Raw genomic sequence first — 21,280 nt, 5'->3', positions numbered from 1 at the left:
CACTGGATTTTGTCAAAGCTGCATTTAAAAACATTTTTAATGCAATTCGAAGACTTTTCAATATTTGATGAAATCCAGGGAGATAATAATAATGGATTGAAGCCACTGGTCAAGAACTACACAGTATATGCAACTGTGTTTGTAAAAAAGCCATGGTATACTAAAGCTGTGGTTCCAGTCATTTGTAGTTCCAACACAACATGACTTCTCCCCAGAGGGTTCCAAGCACTCTGTCCTTTCCGTCACTGGTACTGGGTGATGCTACAGATGGGAGTTTGTTGCCACTGATTTTCCAATCAATTCTAGGCTTGTGGAAGTGAGTATCTCTTACAGATGCAACACTGTTCATCTGAGTGGATCCTCAAAAAGAACAATTATGAACTAGAAACTCATAGAGTTCGTGTTTAAAATTTATAAAATTAAACCTGCTCCAACAGGTAATACAGGGAGGCATGCTTGCAACCTCTGGATTCAATCAGAAACAAATGCCTGAGAGCACAGAGCCTTCTCAATAGGTAATGGCGGGTTCCTTTTAATGCTTCCTTAACCAAGATCCGATGTGATGCACATTAGAACTCTGAAGCACGTCTGTCTCAGTTATTTCTACAAGGCCTGGGACACAGGAAGCTGCCAGGACTTCATTCATCATCTTGCCTGTTGACAAAAGGAACAATAACTGGTCATCACTGGTCAATGGAATAACTTTTCCTAGTTTTTTTTCCAAGATAATTCCTAAAGAAGAGATGGTGTCAGTACAACAGCACATTGTTCAGTGTCTGATGGATTTCTGCACTCTAAGCTGCCATATCTTCTTCCAGTGCACCAGGAAGAACCAGGCTATGCAGCGACCATCTCTGCCCTCATGCAGGAATGCTCAGGAAGTCCTGTCTTGGACGTCAGTGGACTCAGGCTCCAGATGTGATTTTTGCCAATGACAAACTTTGCTGGACCTTCGTTCCTTGTGTACAAACAGACTAAAAGGGCTCTAGCAGACACTGTCTAGGAAGGGGGCATCCAATGCTAACTGTTAACAAGCTCATGCACACCTGCCTTCTTAGCTCCCGAAAGAGCACAGCCAGGTCCAGCCACATCTGTCTGCAGCAAAGGTCGGGCTTCCTCAGAACCTACACCTGGTACCTATGGTTCTAGTTCTGCTTAGGCTTGAGAACCAGCTGCACTTCAAGAGAAATCTCAAAGTATCTACTAGCATCCAAAGTCAATCAAAATATTCTTAAATGATTGTATAATTTAGCTATATTAGTATAAAATTCTGAAAAGACACATTTCTATGTTTTTGCATCTTTTGCTGCATAAGGTCTAGGAAATATCATTGGTTCCCCCTGGATTTCTAAAATTAAGAAATCACCACATGAAAGTTTAATAATGCATTAATAAGTATAACAACTTAGAAGCATTCTGTAAGAGCATTCTACCTACATAATTCAACTAGCTGGACTAGTTTAAGCAACTATGTCAAGTAAGTTCACCAAGGCATGATCTAATAAACAGAGATGGGCTCTAAATAAATGAAGTCTGATCCTCAAACTAATGCCAAGCCATTTCACCAGACTCTACTTTCCTAAGGCGCATCCATTCTGAAGACATTTTTTGTTTGTTTGTTTTGGTAGTTGGGACCCAACTCAGGACCTTGAGCTTGCCAGGCAGGCATGCAAGCCACTGACCTATGTCTCTGGCATCACCAGACTTCATTATCTGGGGCTTAAAATTATTATGTGATTAAAGGAACAACCAAAAATTAGGTTAAATCTCTGGAAATCATGGACAGTTGTCTTTTATAACAAAATGATAATCTTTGTTGATTAAAAAGACTGTACTTAGCAATTTTATACTTCTGGAAAAACTTAAGAAACCAAAAATTTATATATTTTATTATGTCATACTATTATATTACAGATTATTATGTATTTTAGGGCATTTGGGCTATCCTATACAACAAGGGAAATGGCTGGAATAATTGACAAAAATAACAAAATGAATTTTTTCACACTTCCATTCTGTTTTTAGCATAGAGAAATGACTTTGTGAAATGTGTAAAGGAGCCACACAACACAAAACTGGTGCCAAGATAACATCTATTATTTTGGATTATTATAAACGATTTCCTAACAAGTTTTTCCTTCAAACAGAAAAGTGGACATTAAAAAAGTTGATTTTTTAAATGCTACCCACAGCAAACAATGAAAGCGCTATGATTTGCCTAGATTACTGTAACACTGAAGCTCTGGAGCCACTGTCCTAAATCTGGCTGAGATTTGCCTGGTTGTAACAGGACAAGGCTGTTGTTCACCAAGACCACAACTGGCAAAAGCAGGAAAAAGCCATGCTCATTCAAATTAGGGGGTGGAGAAGAACCTAGAAGAACAATGTATAAAGGCTCGCGGTGCTACCACAGTCTAGTTTCTTTGCTGCCAAGTAAGAGTTTTGTACTGACAAATGAATTTAAATGGTCCATAAAGTGTGTTGTGGAATTTTGGCAAGTATTTTTATGATCAGGTTAACGGGGATGATCTGCTATCTATCATAAGTGCTCGATGGCGCTGCCACAGTGCACTGACTTGGTCCTTCATAGAAGAGGTTGACATTAGCACCGAAAGCATCACTCAAGGAACAATCGGGACAATGAGAGAATGAACTGCTACTGGAGAATGCTTTGGTTTTCCAAGGCCCTTCACAGTATGGGTCCTCTGATCTATAAACAGAGGCTGAGTTTCCCTCCAGGAAGGCAAAAGCTGAGGACTCACAGGACGGGCCAGGCACTGAGAGTCAGTCAGTCCATGGCCTAGAGCCCAGCTGGGCTTTTGTCCCCTGGCCACTCTCTCTCCGCTGTACACAATGCTTGCTCCTAACACTGAATAATGACACACTAATTTTTCATCATTATTCTCAAGTCTTCTGTGGAGTTCTGCTGCTGCTAATAGTCCTAATATCAAAAGTGATTTTATGAGGAATAAGCTGAAAAATAGCAGTGTCTCCACACAGAAAAAAACTCCACAAAGGATTCAGAGAAGGGCCACTACCAGCAACACACGGCGGGCAAGTGCTCAAGTGTTCAAGTGCGCAAGTCCAGGCTGTCTGGGCTTTAGTTCCACAGTGCCTGTTTCTCCCATTGTGAGCTGGGTGCTGGACACACGAAGGTGCTTCTGCACCTGCTATTGAGCACATTCTTTAGATATGAAATCCAGCACAAGCACATCTACAGCTTCATCACTACAAAAGAAACCTGTCAGTTCCAGAGAGCCACAGCTAGGAGGTTGTGACAGGGGCTTTCTTTCAAACTTGTAAGCAGCTAGAGCTTTTGTGAAGGAATATGTTTTCACGAGGTCAGGGCCACTCTTCTTTAGCAGTCACCAGTGTGTTTCATGATCCCCAGAGCACTGGCTGTACTGTACTTTCAGGGTAAAGAATGGTAGCCTGTAATCCCTACTTTTCAATGGGAACATGGGTCAAAGAATATGAGTTTTCTTTTAAATAAATCTGATGAAGGGCATGGTGATGCATGCCAGCAATCCCAGCTACTCAAGAGGCCGAGGCAGGAAGATCACAAACTTCAGCAGCTTAGTGAGACCCTGTCTTAAAATTAAAAGAAAAAAAAATGACTAGAGATGTACAACAGGGCAGAACATATGTTGAGCATGCTCAATGCCGAGTTCAGTCCCCAGACTGCAAAATCAATCAATCTGAGAAGCAGCAGTGCTTACAGGTAAAGTCGTTCCTGGAGGAAATAATGAGCATTTTAGAACCAGTGTTCCGCAGCTTAGGAGCTGCCCATAACGAGCCTGCTGCAAATGTTCTCCATTTAGAAATGCAAATGCACGTGCTCTGATGTCAACCAGACACAATGAAGGCCCATGGAAATGGAGGCGCCCCCATTAAGGAGTCTAGAAGACTACATTATTTCTCACTTGATCTGAAGCAGCCCTCTTCACTAGTCTCACACTGCAAATAGAAAAACTGAGGTTCACAGAGCTTAAATACTGAAGCATCTAGGGATGTACTTCATGCATAGTGACTAGATTTTACAGAGTACTTCTGACCCCAAATCACCTGCCTTTCCTCTCCAAGGTCACTTGTTCCCAGTGCCTCAGTATCCAGACATGAAAGCAGCCCCCTTGTCTGCCCATGAGGAAGATCCAGCAGTCCCAGGACTGCGGGGAGCCCCAGTTGTTTCCACACCAGCCATGGCCTCTCTCCTGCAGGAACTGGCTGTAGAAACAGTGGCCAGGTTTCCAAGTTAGTGACAAGTCACAGCAGAGGACCGGATGAAGGACCAGACTTAGAAAGGGAAAATGCTTCCCCAGGAATACAACCCCATGGAGCAAACTGCACGGAGAAGCGAAAATGCAGCTGACCTCTGTGGGCCGGTCACATTTTCCTCCTTCATGGATGTCCAAATGAGTCACTGCTGAAGTGAAGCTCAGAAAGGGAAGTCAAGGGTAACAATACTGGGAGTCAAAGTCCACCAAAAGCCTCTGACCTCTTTTTATTTTTATTTATTTATGTATTTTTGTGGAACCAGGGATTGAACTCAGGCCCTTGCGCTTGCCAGGGAAGCACTTATTCCACTGAGCCATCTCCCTAGCTCCTCTCTGACCTCTTTTTAGTTCATCGCCTCCAGTTCCCATCCCCCAGAATGGCTCTCATCAGAACTGCCGCTAACCCACACTGCTACCCATTGGAAAACTAGCACCTTCCTCTTCCACTGTTCTCCAGGAAGGGTGCAGTTATGTCAGCAGGAAGACAGGGGACAGGAAAACTACACTGGGGTTGATTCGCAGCAACACTGATGATACTGGATTCATAACCAGCGGGCTGGAGAAGGTGGTGACGACAGAGTGCTTGGCATGCACGCACTCTCCCCCAAGACATCAGACCCAGCCTCCACCATCCTGTCTGCCACATGGAAGTGACAGTGCCAGAGTGGCTTTCAGACGCCAGGCTCCAGCCTGCTTCATCCAGTTGATGCATTTGGTCACCCATATGGGAGCAGGCTGGCTGGCTTAGAGCTGTGAGGAGCAGTGGGTACAGATGCCTTCAAACATAATTTGCTAAATGTTTTATTGTTCTGTGGTTTAAAACCTACTCAAAGTGTGTGGAGCCCCATCCCATTAGATTAAAACAGTACAAAACCATGTCTTTCCAAGTACCACATGTAAGAATAATTGAAATAAAGGCAATCATTGCCCAGTAGGTAAACTTATTCCTATGACAGGGAATACCTAGTGCTCCTGATTAAACTGTGGTCATATTTCCTGTCTTATGGCCACATGAGTGTCATGCTTACAGTCTTTGAGAGTGCCCAAGAGGCTATTCAATTCCAGCATAAAGGAAAAGGGATCATATTAGCACCAAAACAGACTCTAGGAATTGTAAGGCACAAAATTCTCGCTTTAAACACTAGAAAACTGTAACTGTGACACCCACATTTGCCCATGGACACACAAATATCCATTATGTGATGTTCTGACACTTTGTCCTACAAAGGTCCAGATTCATTTAATTAAAATATCTCAGATAGTCTATCTTGAAAAACTATGCCACTTGTCATGAATGATCTACTTATAATTTAGACTTTTGGACCATAATGAATCTCGCTATTTCCACAGTGCAGGAATCCAGTCTTGGGAGCAGGCAGGAAGCAGCACAGGGTCCCTGGGCACCTGTTCAGAGCCTGGCAGGATCCCGCCAGCAAGCACCTCCACAGAGAAGCAGGTCACGGTGCTGGCTGAAAGCACGCACTTCGGCCTCATGGAATCCTTGGGCAGGGTCAACAGCCCCTGGAGTCTCTCCATCTGCAAGATGGAGAACAACACTCACAGCTGAAGCCGACTGTGAGACTGTGTGAACAGTGTCACAGAGGAGGCAGGAAGGGGCTGCTCCTTCTCCTGCCAGCTGCACTCTCAGGCAGCCCTGGGGACAGAAAGGGCAGCAGAATTCTCGGTGAGCTGAGATGGGGCTTTCCAGTCCCTCTGCCTGAGGATGCACCTCCCTTGCTCTCTACCCTGACAGCACTCTGTCAGCTGGGAAAACCTCTCTGCTTAATGGCCACTTCCTCCGTAGTCTTCCCAGGTGCTTTGTTGGCTAGGAGCGCCACTAGGACTGATGGAAAACGTGACAGGCAGACCCCCACTCCCATTTCCTCAAGGACCAAGGTGTGTGTGACTGTTCCGACCACATGTGCTAAACCTCCTCAGGATGCTCCCTTTGAATTTGTCCCCCTACCCCAAAGCCAAGGCGCCCCTTCTCCTACTCCGCCTCCCAACATTCTTCCTTTCTCTGGACCATTCATATTCAGAGGAATCACTACAAACAGCTAGAAGTCAGTACACTGACATTAAAAACAAAACAAACAAAAACCAGCCAATGCACATGCCTTTGTTAGGGGACAAGAAAAATTTTAAAAGAACCTGCTAACCACTCACAGATAGCCATGGCCCACACTGTGCCATGCTGTGTGATGTCTTGGGCTACATATGACCTGGCAGTTCTGCACTTTGACCTTTGAACCTTGGGGCTGGGGGGAAGATAGAAGCAGTCAGAAAGAGGCAAAAACAGGTTACCCAAGGCACTTTTCTACAGCCTTCCAACCCCCACCAGGCTACAGGATGGAAAAACTGGATGACAAGCTCCATGAGAGCAAAGCCAAGTCTGAAATCATCTTTGTAAAATCCTGACTCTTGGCACTGGGCTTAAAGGACATGCGGTGATGAAGAAGGGAATGAAGGAAATAGGAGTGACGCTCAATAGCCACCCTAAAAGAGAAAAGTCTGCCCGATTCATTTAGGCCCTTAGTGTAAAGTCGCTCTGGGGCACGCATTCCATGGGCAGGAGAACTCTCTGGACTGCGGAGAGGTTTCTCAGCGGGAGGCTGATGCTAGCACTAATGAATCCCACCCCAGAGGCAGCTTTATAGAGTGCTCCTTTCGGTTAAAGGTTCAAAGGCTTCCCTTGAGGTTTCCAAGAACAGACGCTGTTAGACTAATGCCTCGCAGGCCACATGATGCAGTGTCATTTTTAAATTTGTTGTGTGCAAACTATCATTTAGGGTTATTAAGCACTCTTCTCTGCACTTCAGGTCAGAATGAAATCAACCTGATCTAGTAGAACTGAACCCCTCAGATTAAAAAGATTTAGTAATTTTAAAAGTTAACTTTAAAGTGAAGTAAAATACATCTTATAGGCTTGTCACATTTATGCATAAAGAATACTCTAGAAACAAGGTATTGATTAAATTTTACTTTTAGCACACTGGAAGGAATCAGTTTTTAAAGAAATCCTATTAATCTTTTTTGGGTGCAGCAAAGAAACCTTTTGAAAAGTGAACAATCACCCATTAAAATTTTTATATACATATATATAGTTCTATATCCAGTTTGCAGAAAGCAAACTCAATCTGGTGTCCTCGGCTGTCTTCACAGCTGAACTGGAGAAACTATATGGTGGCTTGTTTGAGCAGATGCTTTTTTCTTTTTTTTTAATAGCGAGAGAAACTAATTTGCAAACTGAATTAGTCAAGGAGATGACAAGACACTCACTTTTCTTGGATGCCAGAAAACACAGCCCAAGGCCAAGTTGACCTCTGGAATATCTGTGACAAGAACAGCTACCCATAGGCCTGTGTGACACCTACCCCTGGGGTGACAGGAAGACAGAAAAGATATTTGAGGGACCTAGGTGGGCCAGCATCTCTCCCTATCCAGAGTAAGTGTTTATCAATGAGAAGAAAGAGGTGTACTAACAGTGTTTGGACAGAATATTCTGTCTGCTTCTTGTACTATGGATAACCACTAAGAAGGTAACAATGTACAGTGTATTGACTATCAAAACTGTCCTATTAATCAGCTGTGAAACTGTCTCATTCATATTTATTTCTCAATAAAAAAAAACAGAGTAAGTGTTTAAAAGTAGGAACTGGCTATTCAGAACTGTCAAGAGAGCAAGCGAGTGAAAACAGGAGAAGGAAGAGGAGGAGCAGAAGGACGGGTCACCTGTGTATTTTGAGAGCCATAATTACTAAACACTCTGCCCCTGACTTGCTAGGTTTTTGAGTTCTGTGCATTTGCTTTCTTTAACACAATCTTTTCCCTGCGTGCTCACAAAGTGACTGACAGAACCAGGGCTTCACATCTAAAAGGTGAGCATAATGCAGTATTAGTAAATACAACAACTGGGGTCATAGCCACACTTAAAACCTCAGCATAGAGAGGACTCACCTGGTATCTGGACCGCCCCAACAGTCACAGAACACGGGTCATTTAATCGCTCCTCACAGTGCTGTTGGCAAAAGACTGCACGGAACCACGTGAGCCGGTTCCCTTTTTAATAGTTTTCAGGAAGGCACAGAGTCTTGTTCTAACAAGCTCATGGAGCACGCCAAATGTGATCCAGATTAATGAGCCACTAATAGATCTTCTTTCTCTACAAATACAGCACAATCTCTGGAACATTTGTCTCAGGCAGGTCCAAAAGCACAGAGGAGAACGGGACACGATTTTTTTTTATTGGATGGTTTTGCCAAACCATATTCCTCAGAAGCCTCAGCCAAGATTGAGACAAGAAAATCTTCCTTTACAGTGTTTGAGAGCTGATATGCGCTGCATCTGCGCCCCACACAAGATGCCCTCCCATGCTCAGCAGTGATGGAGCATGGAATCTTCCAGAACATACCTCACAACTTCCTCAGGCATGGCAACTGGAATTACAGCCAGCTATCCAGAATCCTGTACCTTTCTTAGAAAAACTTAAGACATCTGTGAAGGACACATCTAGATATCAGCAAATCTCAAGTTACAAATCCCAGTAGAGTACATAATTTTCCCCCATAATACAATGGCACCTTAACCTATGTCCACAGCAAAGAGGGAAGGAAACTAAGATGTGGACAAGCAGATACATGGGTGACCGAGATCAGCAGTAGAAGCTGGGCTTGCCCACCCTGCCAGGGAACTCCCAGGTACTCCTGTGCTCGGTGGCACTGGACATACAGCTTGAAAGTCCCTGGTTACACATACAACACTGGAAGCACTATCAACTATGGTATTACACTTAAAATGATTCTCAGTACAATCAATGAAACAGTTCAAACCAGGCGCCACCACAAATGCAGCCTAGCCGTGGACCCACACAAGCATTCTAGAGGCTCCCTAAGATCACCCTTTGGCTTTGAACTCAGGGCATCTTCTCAATTGAAACCTCACACCATTTCCTTATTTTTTCACCCCAGGGGGATCCTTGTCAATATTGAGCATCACATCTCTGAGGACTTGAAATGTTTCACTGGAAACGAACCCCCCCCAAAAAAAAAATTATATGTATTATGGGAAAGCTTGGTTCATTTTACAGACAACAATCCAAGGTGAAATGAGCTTTTCCATTCAGTGGTAGGTAGGTGTTATGAAAGTGTCAGGAAGACAGATTAGCTGTAAATCTCTTCATGTGGTTTGATCTCTCTTCTGTCAATCACACAAACACCCAAAAACAGGCTACAAAAGGCTCAGTGCAAACAATGCCAGTGAGTCTGATCTTTTCCCCCAGTACCACCCACAAAGCAGTGCCATGGGTCAGGGTGGACTGGAATTGCATATTTGCATGTCAGAACAGGACTAGGTGGTTTTGGGCCAGCTGGCTTGGCAGGGAGATGGGAGAAAGAAGAAAATAAAATTCCAACAGGTCCCACAACAACAGGAGCTCAGCCCTGATTGCAACTATTTATAAGAAAGTTTTATACAACAACATTCTGAAACAGCCAATTTACAAAAGTACCTGTGTAATTCTGTTCTCTTTTCTGTGCATTCAAAAGAAAATGTTACTCTAATCACCTGCTATTGAACACATCTAAAGTCTCTCTGTCCCCTCTGGCAATTTGAAAGAAAATACCTCCGGTTGTAATCATTACCCTTTCCTGCAATCGCAGTGTGAACTGAGCCAGGGGCCTTTGCAATCTTGGGCTGGAGAACTGAAATCTGATCACTAACCTACCACAGAGAAGGAGAAAGGAAGCCAATGTTGTGTCACCTGTGCCAGGTGCCAGCCTGCAGGCAGGTGCCCCGTCTCAGCTGTTCTACTGACCCACAGTAACCACCATTAACCTCATCCCACAAATGAGGACCCAGCCTGCGGAGGCTAAGTTACCTCTTTGGCATGTACAGGTGAGGCCAGCGTTTGAACACGGAGTCTCTTTTGTAATATTTCAACAGACGTGTTCAAGACATCTTGAGCCCAACATATATTTTTTTTCCTCTTGTAAAGAAAAATCACATTTCTTAGGTAAACAAACAAAACTACTACAATCCTCATTTTCTAGCATGATATTCTAAACTACCTATTTTCAAGCACAAAGGTCAACTGAGGGCTCGATCTTAGCATGGTTATACATGGCTTTACCTCCTAATTGTGGACTGAGGGGAGAAAACTTGCATGCAAGTACAAAATGACCTCAGGCCTACAAAGGGTTCCTTCCTGTGCATTCATGACCCATTAGGGAGTTGAGCTGCCCCCTGAGTTCACTTGGCACAATGGCCTTGAACAGACCTAGTGTCCAAAAAATTCTGCCAAAGAGCTTGCCCCGCGCCATCGTGATAGGGTACATCTCCTCCCCTCCTTTCTTTAGCTCATTCTTTGGACACCACCCAGGATACTTACTAAACTCCCTCTGGTGGAAACTGTCCATGGTCCACACAGTGGCTGGACATACACAGACACCCTCCAGGAAATCAAGGGACGGGTGCTTGAAGTAGTTACACAGGGAAGAGATGATGCACCGGCCCACCGCTGGAGTAACAAGTGAGAAGCATCCTGGGAATGGAAGATGGACACTCAACTGTCACCATTTTATTTTTATTGCACTTAACATGTGCATAACCATTCTTCAGGGATGTCAAGTGTTGACTGTGGGCACTTGGGACGCAAATCCTCAAATACATTGCAAAATAATAATTTAAAAACTATCTCAGTAGATATTCGGGGGATTTTTTTATTTTTTATTTTTGGTAGCATTGCAGTTTTTGAACCCAGAGCCTTTGTACTGAGCTGCATCCCTAGCACCTCCTTTAAAAACAGCGTCTCCCTAAATTGTTACACCTCCCAGGGTGTTGGGATTATAGACATGTACCATCACACCCTACATCTTTATTTTTGGTTTATTTTAACTTTGTCTTGGGCCTCAAATGTCTTTGGTATTTGTTAAATGTATAGGCTATTTTTAGAGTTAAGAAACAACTAAAAATTTCGTAGTAAATATTAATTATTAAAAGATAAAGCCCCTTCTTACATGGTTTTACTTGCAGAAATCTTTTCATAACTATTAAATGTTCGAAGTGACATCGTATTGACTTTGTTTTGTTAGATGTGAAAATGATACTGTCCACCCACTATTTTGGGGTTGTTTTCTCAGTAGTGAGTCAGTGTTTATGGACTCAATTCTTTCTCTTTAGAGAGATCTTCTTTGAGCCCAAGGTATTTTTTCTCTTGTAAACAAAAATCACCTTTTAGGTACAAAAAACCCCTACAATTTTCATTTTCTAGCATGATATTCTAAACTACCTATTTCCAACCACAAAGCAAATCTGCCTCTAAACCAGTCATTGGTATCTGGACCCACCCAATGGCTAAGAGGCCTCAAATCATTAGCTATGTTTGGTCACAGTAATAAATTCTGGGACTGCAAATATTTTGTTTTAAATAATAAATAAAAAAAGGGCCCAAAGTTATCTGCCTGTCACTTCTTTTTTAAATTTATTTATGTATTTGGTACAGCGTCTCACTACGCAGCTTGGACTCATAGTGATCCTCCTGTTTTGAGCCTTCCCACTGCTGGGATTACAGGTGTGCGCTGCCACTCCTGGTTTCAGCAGCCAGCTCAGTGTGCCTGGGGTTGGGGCTGGCATGGCATGTGGAGCCAGGGATCGAACCCCAGTCCCTGCACTTGCCTAAGCAGGTGCTTAGTCTGCTGAGCTATCTCGCCAGCCCTAACAGTCACTTCTATTTATATTCAATATATTTCCTTGAGTGGAGAAAAGAATTAAGGGGTACTGCATACACAAACATCATCGTGACACAGATTTTAGATTCTGAATAAAGCCTAATCTTCAGTACTGTATACAAGAGGCAAGGCTGACATAGTTTTCTTTTAGGAAAAATGCAGAGAACACTGAACTTTTTAATATAAGGTCAATCAATATATAAGGGAGCTAAAGAGTAAGGCTGCCAAATTTAGCAAATAGAATACACATGAAAAACTTATTAAAGTGTAGCTCAAATACTTCATATATACTTATATCAAAAATTATTTGTTGCCCATCTGAGGTTTAAAGTGAGTTCGGTGTCTGGTATTTTGTTCGGCACTCGATTGGGGCTGAAAGGGTAGATACCTCATGGACACTGGAGGAGCACAATGTGTTGTGTTCATTTCTATAGCTACCTGGCTCCCCCAACACCATGGATGTTTCTCTTAAACGGCTGATCCCTGTATATATATATATATATATATATATATATATATATATATATATATACTCTTTACCAGTGCCCTCTGTTACCATCAGGTAATTGCCTTCCAGGGCTATTCTGGGAGTTGGGGACAGCTGTTGTCATGAGCTCCCACACAGGCAGAGAGAGGAAGTGAGGAAAAAAACTGAGCAGCAGCACGCTGCAAGGAAAGCAGAGGTGGGGCAGCAGTGGCCTCTGGTAATCCCTGTGACTTGGGAGGCTGACACGGGAGAGCTGCACATGCAAGGCCAGCCTGGGCTACACAGCAAGATCCTATCTCAAAAAGTGGGCGAAAGCTGAGGATGCAGCTCAGTGTTGAGTTCCCCGGGTTCAATCTCTGGTCCCCCATGCAAAATAAAACAAAAGGACAGCAACAAAACAAAGGGACAGAGCAACAAGAAGCAGGAGAGGAGCTCTGGCGGGCACTGTTTTAGCAGGGTCCGCTCCAAAGCATTCTCTAAGACAGAAAGAGAAGGTATGAGAGTTTGAGGAATTGACAGACTGCAAGGGAGAGAGGAGGAAGACAGACGGATGGACAGCAGCATACCCCATTCCAAAGGTCTTATCATCTGGAGTCATTTAACACAGACAACTAAGAGCCTATAAGCCAACAATGGCACACAGAACAACATTGTAAGAAATGGAGAAAGGTCCCCCACCGAAGGAAGCCTGACCTTCCTTCTACAAGGCAGCTTCTGGAAAGTCAGTAGTTCACAGTGCTTACAAAGTCTATTAAGGTAAGTCAGCCATGGCACTCGCCTGTATTCCCAGCTACTCGGGAGGCTGAGGCAGGAGGATCGCTTGAGCTCAGAGGTCTGAGGCCAGCCTGGGCAACATAGCAACTCTGTCTAAACAAAACAAAACAACAAAAAAGGTAAAGCTGTGACCTGGAAGAATGACTCCCTCCTTCTCTTCCAGCATTCCCACGGCAGGTCAGGAGGCAGGCACATACACCATCAACTAGATCACCCTTCCCCAGCGGAGGAACAAGCACTGAGCCACATGCTGCCTCTGTCTGGGAAAATGCTAGAAACAGACTTCCCATGCTCTTGCCCCTGCTCTAGGGGACACGGACAAATATGTGATTATAGGTTGTGAACACAGCAGCCCTGATCAGAACCAGGACATGTGCCATCACTTATCAGCAATGGTCAGTGACACTGTCCCTTAGGCTTGTACTCAAAGTTCACAGGACTTTTTTTTTACATTAGTAATAGCTTCTTAAAAATTTAAAATATATTGAAATGTCCATCTTTACCAACTTGTGTCTATCTGGGGAAAAAAAGGAATTATTTTGAAAAGATTTTTAAAAACCATTAATCCCTCTGACACACTCTGCTCTCTGGCTCCCAGAAGAGACCTGGAGCCAGGCTTCTCAAGCCTTGTTTCCTTCCAGTCCCTCCCTGCAGGACCATGGTAGGGTTCATGTGATGAACTGGGTTGAAACTGATGCCTTTTTCATACAAGATAAATCAAACTTCTTGCTGTAGAACCATGTCCTAACAAGCCAAGACAATCTAAGACATCATAGCTTTTACAGTTAAGATTCTGCAAGAGTGCAACATTTTGAGAAAGTACAACTATGTGAAAATATGAAAGACCCCCTGGAATCACAGAGTCTCAGGCCCAACATGCCCCAAAGCGATACCTGTTAGAACCCCTGTGCTGCCTCTTAACTTATCCCCACACGGATTCTGGGCAGGCTCCAGTGTTTCCATCTCTTCTGCCAGGCCTCAGTTTGTTTTTAGGCAGTGACTACGGCAGGGAAGCCCAACTCTCTGCCCCGTGGTGTTACAAAGAGCATGTCCAATCCCTCAGCTGTGCTGCACTTACTTGAAGCCAATTACTTCACAACCCTTTAAATGTTCTCTGGGGCAGACACATTAATCCTCATTGGACAGATAGGGTGCCCAGCTATCTAGGTCATGTTCCTACAAATACACTTAAAATTTGTCTGTGTCTAGAAACTAGAACTGCTTTTCACTGTGATCTGATTTGTGGAACAGAGTAACATCATCACCATTTGTCACCCATGTCAGATTGAACCCTGTTCTTGTGCTATGACACTCTAAGCTTTCCTTAGTGCAGCAATGGAGAACTTCTTGGTGCTTGCAATCGTATAAGCAGCCTACTGTGGCACATATGCCATAGGTTCCCCACCACTGCCTTAGAGTGGTGGCCACTGGTGGCCACAGAAATCTGCCCAACTGGCAAGCCTCTGCCTCTTGCCCCCAGGCCACTATCAAACCACATCTGATCCTCCCTTCAACTTACCAGCACAGAGCTCATCCAAGAGTCTACTTCTCTTGCACCTTCTCATAACACCTAGGTTTAATCAACACCCATCTCTTCTTTCTAATCACTAACAAATTGGGGAGGGCGAGTCTGAAGTCATAAATCTCTGTCTCATTTCAGCCCCTTTAAATGGGCCTGTGACAATCTATATGTGAGCACCAAAAAGAAGAAAAATCTGGTGGGTGCTGACGCCTCCTTTTTGAGGCTGCCCCAGAGCCTGCGGTGGCACATGGGGCAACCTGTGCTTCCAGCCACCCTCGTGGTGTTCCAGTGCTTCTTCCTATCCAACTGGGCCTGTTTTCCTCCTGAGCAGCTCATGGCTTCTGCCCTCTGCTCCACAACCCTTAGGCGAAGGCCAGGTCAGGGGTAGCTTCCTGTGGCTCTGCTGTGAAATCCTGGCCTCAGGTCCCCTACAGCTGCCACTCCCCAGTTGACACTGCTTCATCAACTGGCTGTGGGGTGGGTGGACTGAACCAGCCAGGCTGCACTGCCACCAGGCCTCTGCCTCCTTTCAGTCCTTGCCGCAAAAAAACCTGAGTGATTTCCTCAGTTTCTTACTGAATGACAAAAGCCTCTTTTAAAGTACCAGTCATGAGGTGCAGGGAGCGCGGTTTGATCCCCAGCTCCACAAGCCGCACCAGACCCACCCTCAATGCAGCCTGAGCCAGCCAAATAAATAAATAAATAAATAAATAAATAAATAAATTACCAGTCATTTCTCTGGAAGGAACTTTCTTTAGTGACCCCAGGGCAGAGAATCCCTTTCTATTAGTCAAGCAGTCTTTGGCTCTTTCTGGCATTGCACTGAGAATGATGACAAGTTCATGGGCTCACACTTTTATAAAGTATTTTAGGCTTGAAGATCCAAATGCTTGCCCACTACCAAGCATCAGATCCCCTCCTGCTTGCCACCGGCCTGCTTTGCAGCATATTATAGGCCAAGCTGCAAGTTCCCAGGGACACCCCTTCTATGGCCAGATCCATGCCATCAAGGACATCTCATCATCTCTCCACTTCACTTAGGCTCTGCCTCCCATTGACATGGACTTTTTGTTTTGATTTATGTATTTGATACAGGGTCTCACTACACAGCTCAGACTTCTAGTGATCCTCCTTTTAGTGATCCCTCCCCAGTGCTGGACTCTGTCACCAGCTCAGTGCACCTCGGGGATGGAGCCAGTACGGCATGTGGTATCAGGGATGGAACCCCAGCCCCTGTGCTTGCCCAAGCAGGTACTTATTCCGCTGAGTTATCCCGCCGGCCCTGACATGGACTTCTGCCTGTGTGACTTATTACTATAAGGCCTCAGGTGCTTGTGCCTCCCTTTTACCAATAAAATGCTTTCCCCATAAGCATTTTCTCACACCTGCTTTCGTCCTCCTGACCAGGCTTTTAGATTTGTGCTTCTCTTCTACTTGCATTTGGGTCATAATTCTCCCTCTTCTGCTCATGTCCTTTCAGGTTTGGCCTCTCACAGAGGGCTGGTGCAAGTGAGGCCCTATTTCTTTTCCATCAGCATCACATATCTCACTTATATTAGCAGGATTCCACTGTTGAGTTTATCATATACACACACACACACACACACACACACACACACACACCCTTGTAGCAACTTTCTTTTCTGAAACTCTCTGTTCAATGAAATTTTTCTTGTAATCTCTTGATATCTTTCAAATTTTTTCACAGTAAAAGCATCTGTTAGGCATGTGTGACAAGGCCCATGTATGATGCTTAATAAAGGACATCGCCACCCCTTTCCTTCACTCTCCATCCTGCCAGGAATACCCACTGGCACCCTGGACAGATGCACCATTACCCCCCTTTTCACAGAGACTAACAGGAAAAAGACCAGAGGCAGCCCCTGAGTTAGTGTCCAAAGAAGGACTCGATCCTGCTCTAGGAGGCCCCAGGACCACAAGTCTTCTGCTAAGCTACTCTGTATGGCGTGTTTCCAAGTGCGCTTCTACCTGCAGCATTTTATCCCATAGGGCAGGCAGAATTCTTTTATATTTTTAGGAATATAAAAAGTCCAGATCTAGGATTATAGGTGGCTTTTCTTTTATTCTGACCTTTCTCACACATAATTTTCTATGCTGTGCTTTATTTATATGATTCTAAAAGTTTAATAATAGCAATAGAATATGCATTAGCATGAGACCCAATTTTATTTATACAGTATGATAGTTTTTGTAAGTATTTAGCAAAAGCTTTTTTTCTTCTTTTTTGTTGATACTGAGAGTCTAAGCTAGGACCTCACACACATCAAGCAAGTACTCTACCACTCAGCCATGTTCCCAGTCCTTCTACTTTTTGAGACTAAATTGCCTAGGCTAATCTTGAACTTACAATGCTCCTATCCCAAACAGGTGGGATTGTGGGGATGTACCTAACATCTCCAGCTAGCAAAAATTTTTCAAAACTTACAAATAATGTTGGTAAAACTGAAACACTATGTTTACAAGTTTATTATAAAAATAAGAGGGAGTGAGACTTGCTTATTTTTTAAAGAGGCATCCAACAGGGTGAACTGTGAGGGCACTGTGGGCAGGTCTGCACAGGCTTGGAGACAGGCTCCACCATCACCTGGGCCCACAAAGCCCATGTGACCAACTCCCCCAGTGCGCTTCTGAATAGAGGGGCATGGCTCTGGTACTGGCTGACCCATGTTCACAGGACTGGAGCCTGAGAGGCATTCAGACTACTGTTCAACCCCATTCAATGCCTCTTGGAAAAAGCTATGATGCTGTAGAGTGGACCTGGGGCCATGAGCCTTAGTGAATTTACTACCTTATTCATGTGATTACTTGGGCAGCTTTCCTAAATAAATTCTAATGACAAATATAGATTAGGCACATTGTACGAATGTCAAGCACACACAGGAAACACGGTTTTAAAGGAATATGGAAAATCATTAGGCATGCTAAAAAGCCTGTTAGCCAGGACTCATACCCAAACTCTACATTTTAAAAATCAACTTCACCTATATGGTTTTTAAATAAACTACTTAGCTAATTTCAATACCTTAATTGTAATCAAAGCAAGTCTCCGCTAGGATATCAGACTTTTATGATGCATAGTCCAGAAAGGAATAAGTTTTGTCATTTAACCCGTTATACAGATTTGTATGGACATTTCATGCTTTTTAAAAAGGTATAGAAATTGATGGTCTGGCAGCTGGTTGAGATGATTCCCCATTTTAAAAATCTGTTAGCAGTGTTGAGTTTCTACTGCAGATTGACAATTTGGTGATAGCAAGCTGTCTTCGAATTAATGTTCCAGAAAACGTTTTATTTCAAGGTTTTTAGAAGGAAAGCCAAGATTTTCTGGGATTCAGTTATATGCAACAGCATCATGGTCTTTTTTTTTTTTTTTTTTTTTTTAGCTTTTTATAAATCTTTCAATTCTAGGGTTAATGAGCAGTATGTCTTGACAATGTTTTGTTTGGTTTTCTAAAAAGCTCAACTCTAAATCTTTCATAGGTAGCTTACCTTTATTCTCTTTACCAGCCTAAGGGAGAAAGTCATACAAAATGTAAAGACACTATGACATATTTACATCCTTCTCTATCCCAAAATTATCCAACCTTCCTTGTCTTCTGTCCATAGAAAATTGTAAGTCAAAGATTTCAGAAAGACTCACCTCCCAAAGGATCCCTCTTAGCCTCCCTGGCCTGCTCCCCACCCCTTACGGCCATGGTTCTGTAAATCACATGCGCACGGTTCTCAAAAACGATGACATCATCCCGTGGGGTGCAGCTTTTCCAGTAGCTCCCTCCCTCTTACCTGCCAGACAATCAGCACGGAGTCGCACGCACACACTGAACACACAGCTTCCACACCCTTTTCCTTCTGTCCCTGTCACACTCAGAGCCTCTAAGTGACAAGGTGAGGTCCTCCTCTCACTTTCCCTAACACCCTAGCACAGCGCCAAGGCCATTCGATGAAATGGTTGAACAAATAAAAGAAGAAAGCCTGAGGCCAAACTAATGACCAACACATGCTTATTCTTTACAATTTCAACATTTTTCTCTGCTGTAACAAATTATGTAGAAAATATAAAATCTGCGCTAATGCACTTTATCTGAAAACTGGAAAGAATGATAAATAAAAAGTCTCTTAAACTCTGATATCTTCCACCTCACCTTGTAGTTTTGGCTTACAAAGTCCTTACCTCTGATACTGTAATTTTTATAGCCATGGAACTAAGGTTTTATTGAACTACTTGTCACCTATAAAACCAATGAAGTACTATGTGCCTGCCTACAGGGTAGAACAGGAAGGTCTTCACCTTCCTTGTAAGGGAAAGAAGAAGAGGTAGAGTGCTTCTGTGTATCCAGAAGACTTCTGCTAGCCCTGCATGTGGCTCACACCTGGAATCTCAGCAATCTGGAGGCTCAGGCAGGACTGCTGTGAGTTTGAGGCCAGCCTGAACTACATAGTGAGACCCTATCTCAAAAAAGAAAAGGGGGGATAAAAGACTACTGCTGTGACTATTGCTAATAAAAGACAAATACAGAGGAAATGAAGAGGGGGCTGGGGATTTAGCTCAGTGGTACAATAGGTACAATGCTTGCCTAGCAGGCTCAAAGCCCTAGGTTCAGTCCTCAGCACCAGAAGCAAAAAATAAAGTTCAAGAGGGGAAACAAAGAGCAATGTTTGCAGTCACCTTTGGGGAAGGAAACTAGGAAGTGAAGCCTCTTTTTCACACACTGATGCAGACAGGTCCCAGAAAGGGTTGGAAGGGGAGAGAGAAGCTGATACCTGGACAATCAGTGGCTAATGTTAAACTGCTACTGTGTGAAGCCAAATGCAGGATGTTAAAAATTGGGATCATTTTGCTGACTTTGCTGAAGTTGAAGTTGTCTTTTGTCACCATCCATGCCAGGACAGAATAAGTAAATAAGTACTAGGTCCATTATACAGTTTTTTTTTTTTTTTTTGTAGAACCGGGGATTGAACTCAGGCCCCTGCGCTTGCCAGGGAAGCGCTTATTCCACTGAGCCATCTCCCCAGCCCCTATACAGTGTTTTGAACCTCAGACTGGGATGTGTGTCTTTGTCTCTTAAGGGGCACTAGTGTCTCTCCTGCAGTGCTTTGAGATAATGGGTTCCAGGACCTCACTACTAAGGGGCAAAAGCTGTTTCTCACCAAGTTCTCAGCAGCGAGTATTCCAGGACTACCTCAGCCTGCCAAGGGGCACTGTTCTTGCATTCGGCTGACAAGGGCCTCTGCACTTGCACACGGAGTACACAAAGCCAGGCCACTGCTGACACGCTGGCCACATCCACGAGAACATGCTAGGCCTGTGCACAGAACAAAGGCTCCTTTTCTCCTCCCAACTCTGCAAGACAGATGTTAAGGCAGCCTGTGTTTTAGAAACAGACTCAGATACGGCGTCTGCCTAAGATGTGTGCCGGAGCCAGAATTTGATCCCCTGTTTTCCAATATTCTTTTCTCTCTGGCCCAGCTACCTTTGTAAGCCCAGAATCTGGATGTGACTGCTCACACGGAAGAATGCTACTTCCCCACCTTTAATTATCAGGAAACTTTGTACCTGAAAACTGCACGATAGAGAGCTGCATGATAGAGAGCTTGCCACATCCAGAGAGCTCCAGACTGAAATGCTGTAACCTGGAAAGCAGCAGGAGCAGGACAACCTTGAAGACTTTTCACTGCTGACCTTCTCCCAAACGGTTCTCTCCCTCTGGACCACTGTAAAGGTAACACTAACAGTGCCACCTGACAGGCCAGGGCCCTGCCCCACCCGCTCCCCAAACTCTTCCTGTCAGGGCTTTCTCTGCTGTGTGCTCGCTCTACTCCCTCTGCGCTTGTAGCCCCGCAACTGTGTTTAGCCAGACCTCAGCCTACTGTCCCCACCTGCCCCAGGGAACTGAAAAGCCACGGAGCCAGTCTCTCTGTAGTCCCCCCCTCCACCTGCCCATACCACCCTTTGCTCTGCATCCTCATTCTTACCTTCAGCTCTACCTGCAATACCATGTAAGAGAAGAAAGAAATGTTCTACCTTAAACACAAACACACACAATCCTGCCAGGTTTCCTTTACCAGTTCTGTGGTTCTTTCCATAAAGGAACAAGTGTGTTTGCTGAGTGCTCACTTATACGTATGTAAGTATACCCATGCCTGAATGCCAAGGTACATAGAATTAATGGAGCACTTAGGATTGCTTGATATGTGATGAATATTTTGAGTTAAGTATAATGAACAGCAAGAATTTTAAACAATTTTTTTGGGAGACTATAAGGAATGTTCGGGACTTTCCAAACATTAAGTGTCACTGCTTTCATTGCTGGGCTTTGGAAACAAGTCAGAACACAACTCTACCCATTTCCTGTTTAAATCTTGCAGAGTCATCAAATATATGCTAAATGCTTTTGCTTCTTCCTCAGATAGAAATATATACAATATATACTATATATAGACATATATATCATATTGACTATACAATATTCTATATATA

At 43.9% G+C, this 21,280-nt stretch overlaps 1 protein-coding gene across 3 annotated transcripts in view; it reads right to left on the bottom strand.

The window, feature by feature from the left end:
• Nucleotides 1-21,280, bottom strand: part of Scaf8 (SR-related CTD associated factor 8) — a 199,977-nt gene that overhangs the window by 37,142 nt on the left and 141,555 nt on the right. The window contains exons 22-23 of one of the 3 annotated variants that reach the window (XR_002820545.1): nt 4,066-4,224; nt 145-654 (exon numbers count right to left, since the gene is read on the bottom strand). The exons of 1 other annotated variant lie outside the window; for it this stretch is intronic. The gene's annotated coding sequence lies outside the window, so the exon portion shown is untranslated. Of the gene's footprint in view, nt 1-144; nt 655-4,065; nt 4,225-21,280 lie in introns of those variants that run through there. One more of the 3 variants, XM_023712211.1, reaches the window with a different exon arrangement.

This window comes from Octodon degus, unplaced genomic scaffold (genome assembly GCF_000260255.1).
Source record: "Octodon degus isolate 3935 unplaced genomic scaffold, OctDeg1.0 scaffold00024, whole genome shotgun sequence".
Taxonomy (NCBI): Eukaryota; Metazoa; Chordata; class Mammalia; order Rodentia; family Octodontidae; genus Octodon; species Octodon degus.
Note: the sequence above shows the minus strand (reverse complement) of the source record. Positions and strands in the feature narration are given on the sequence as shown.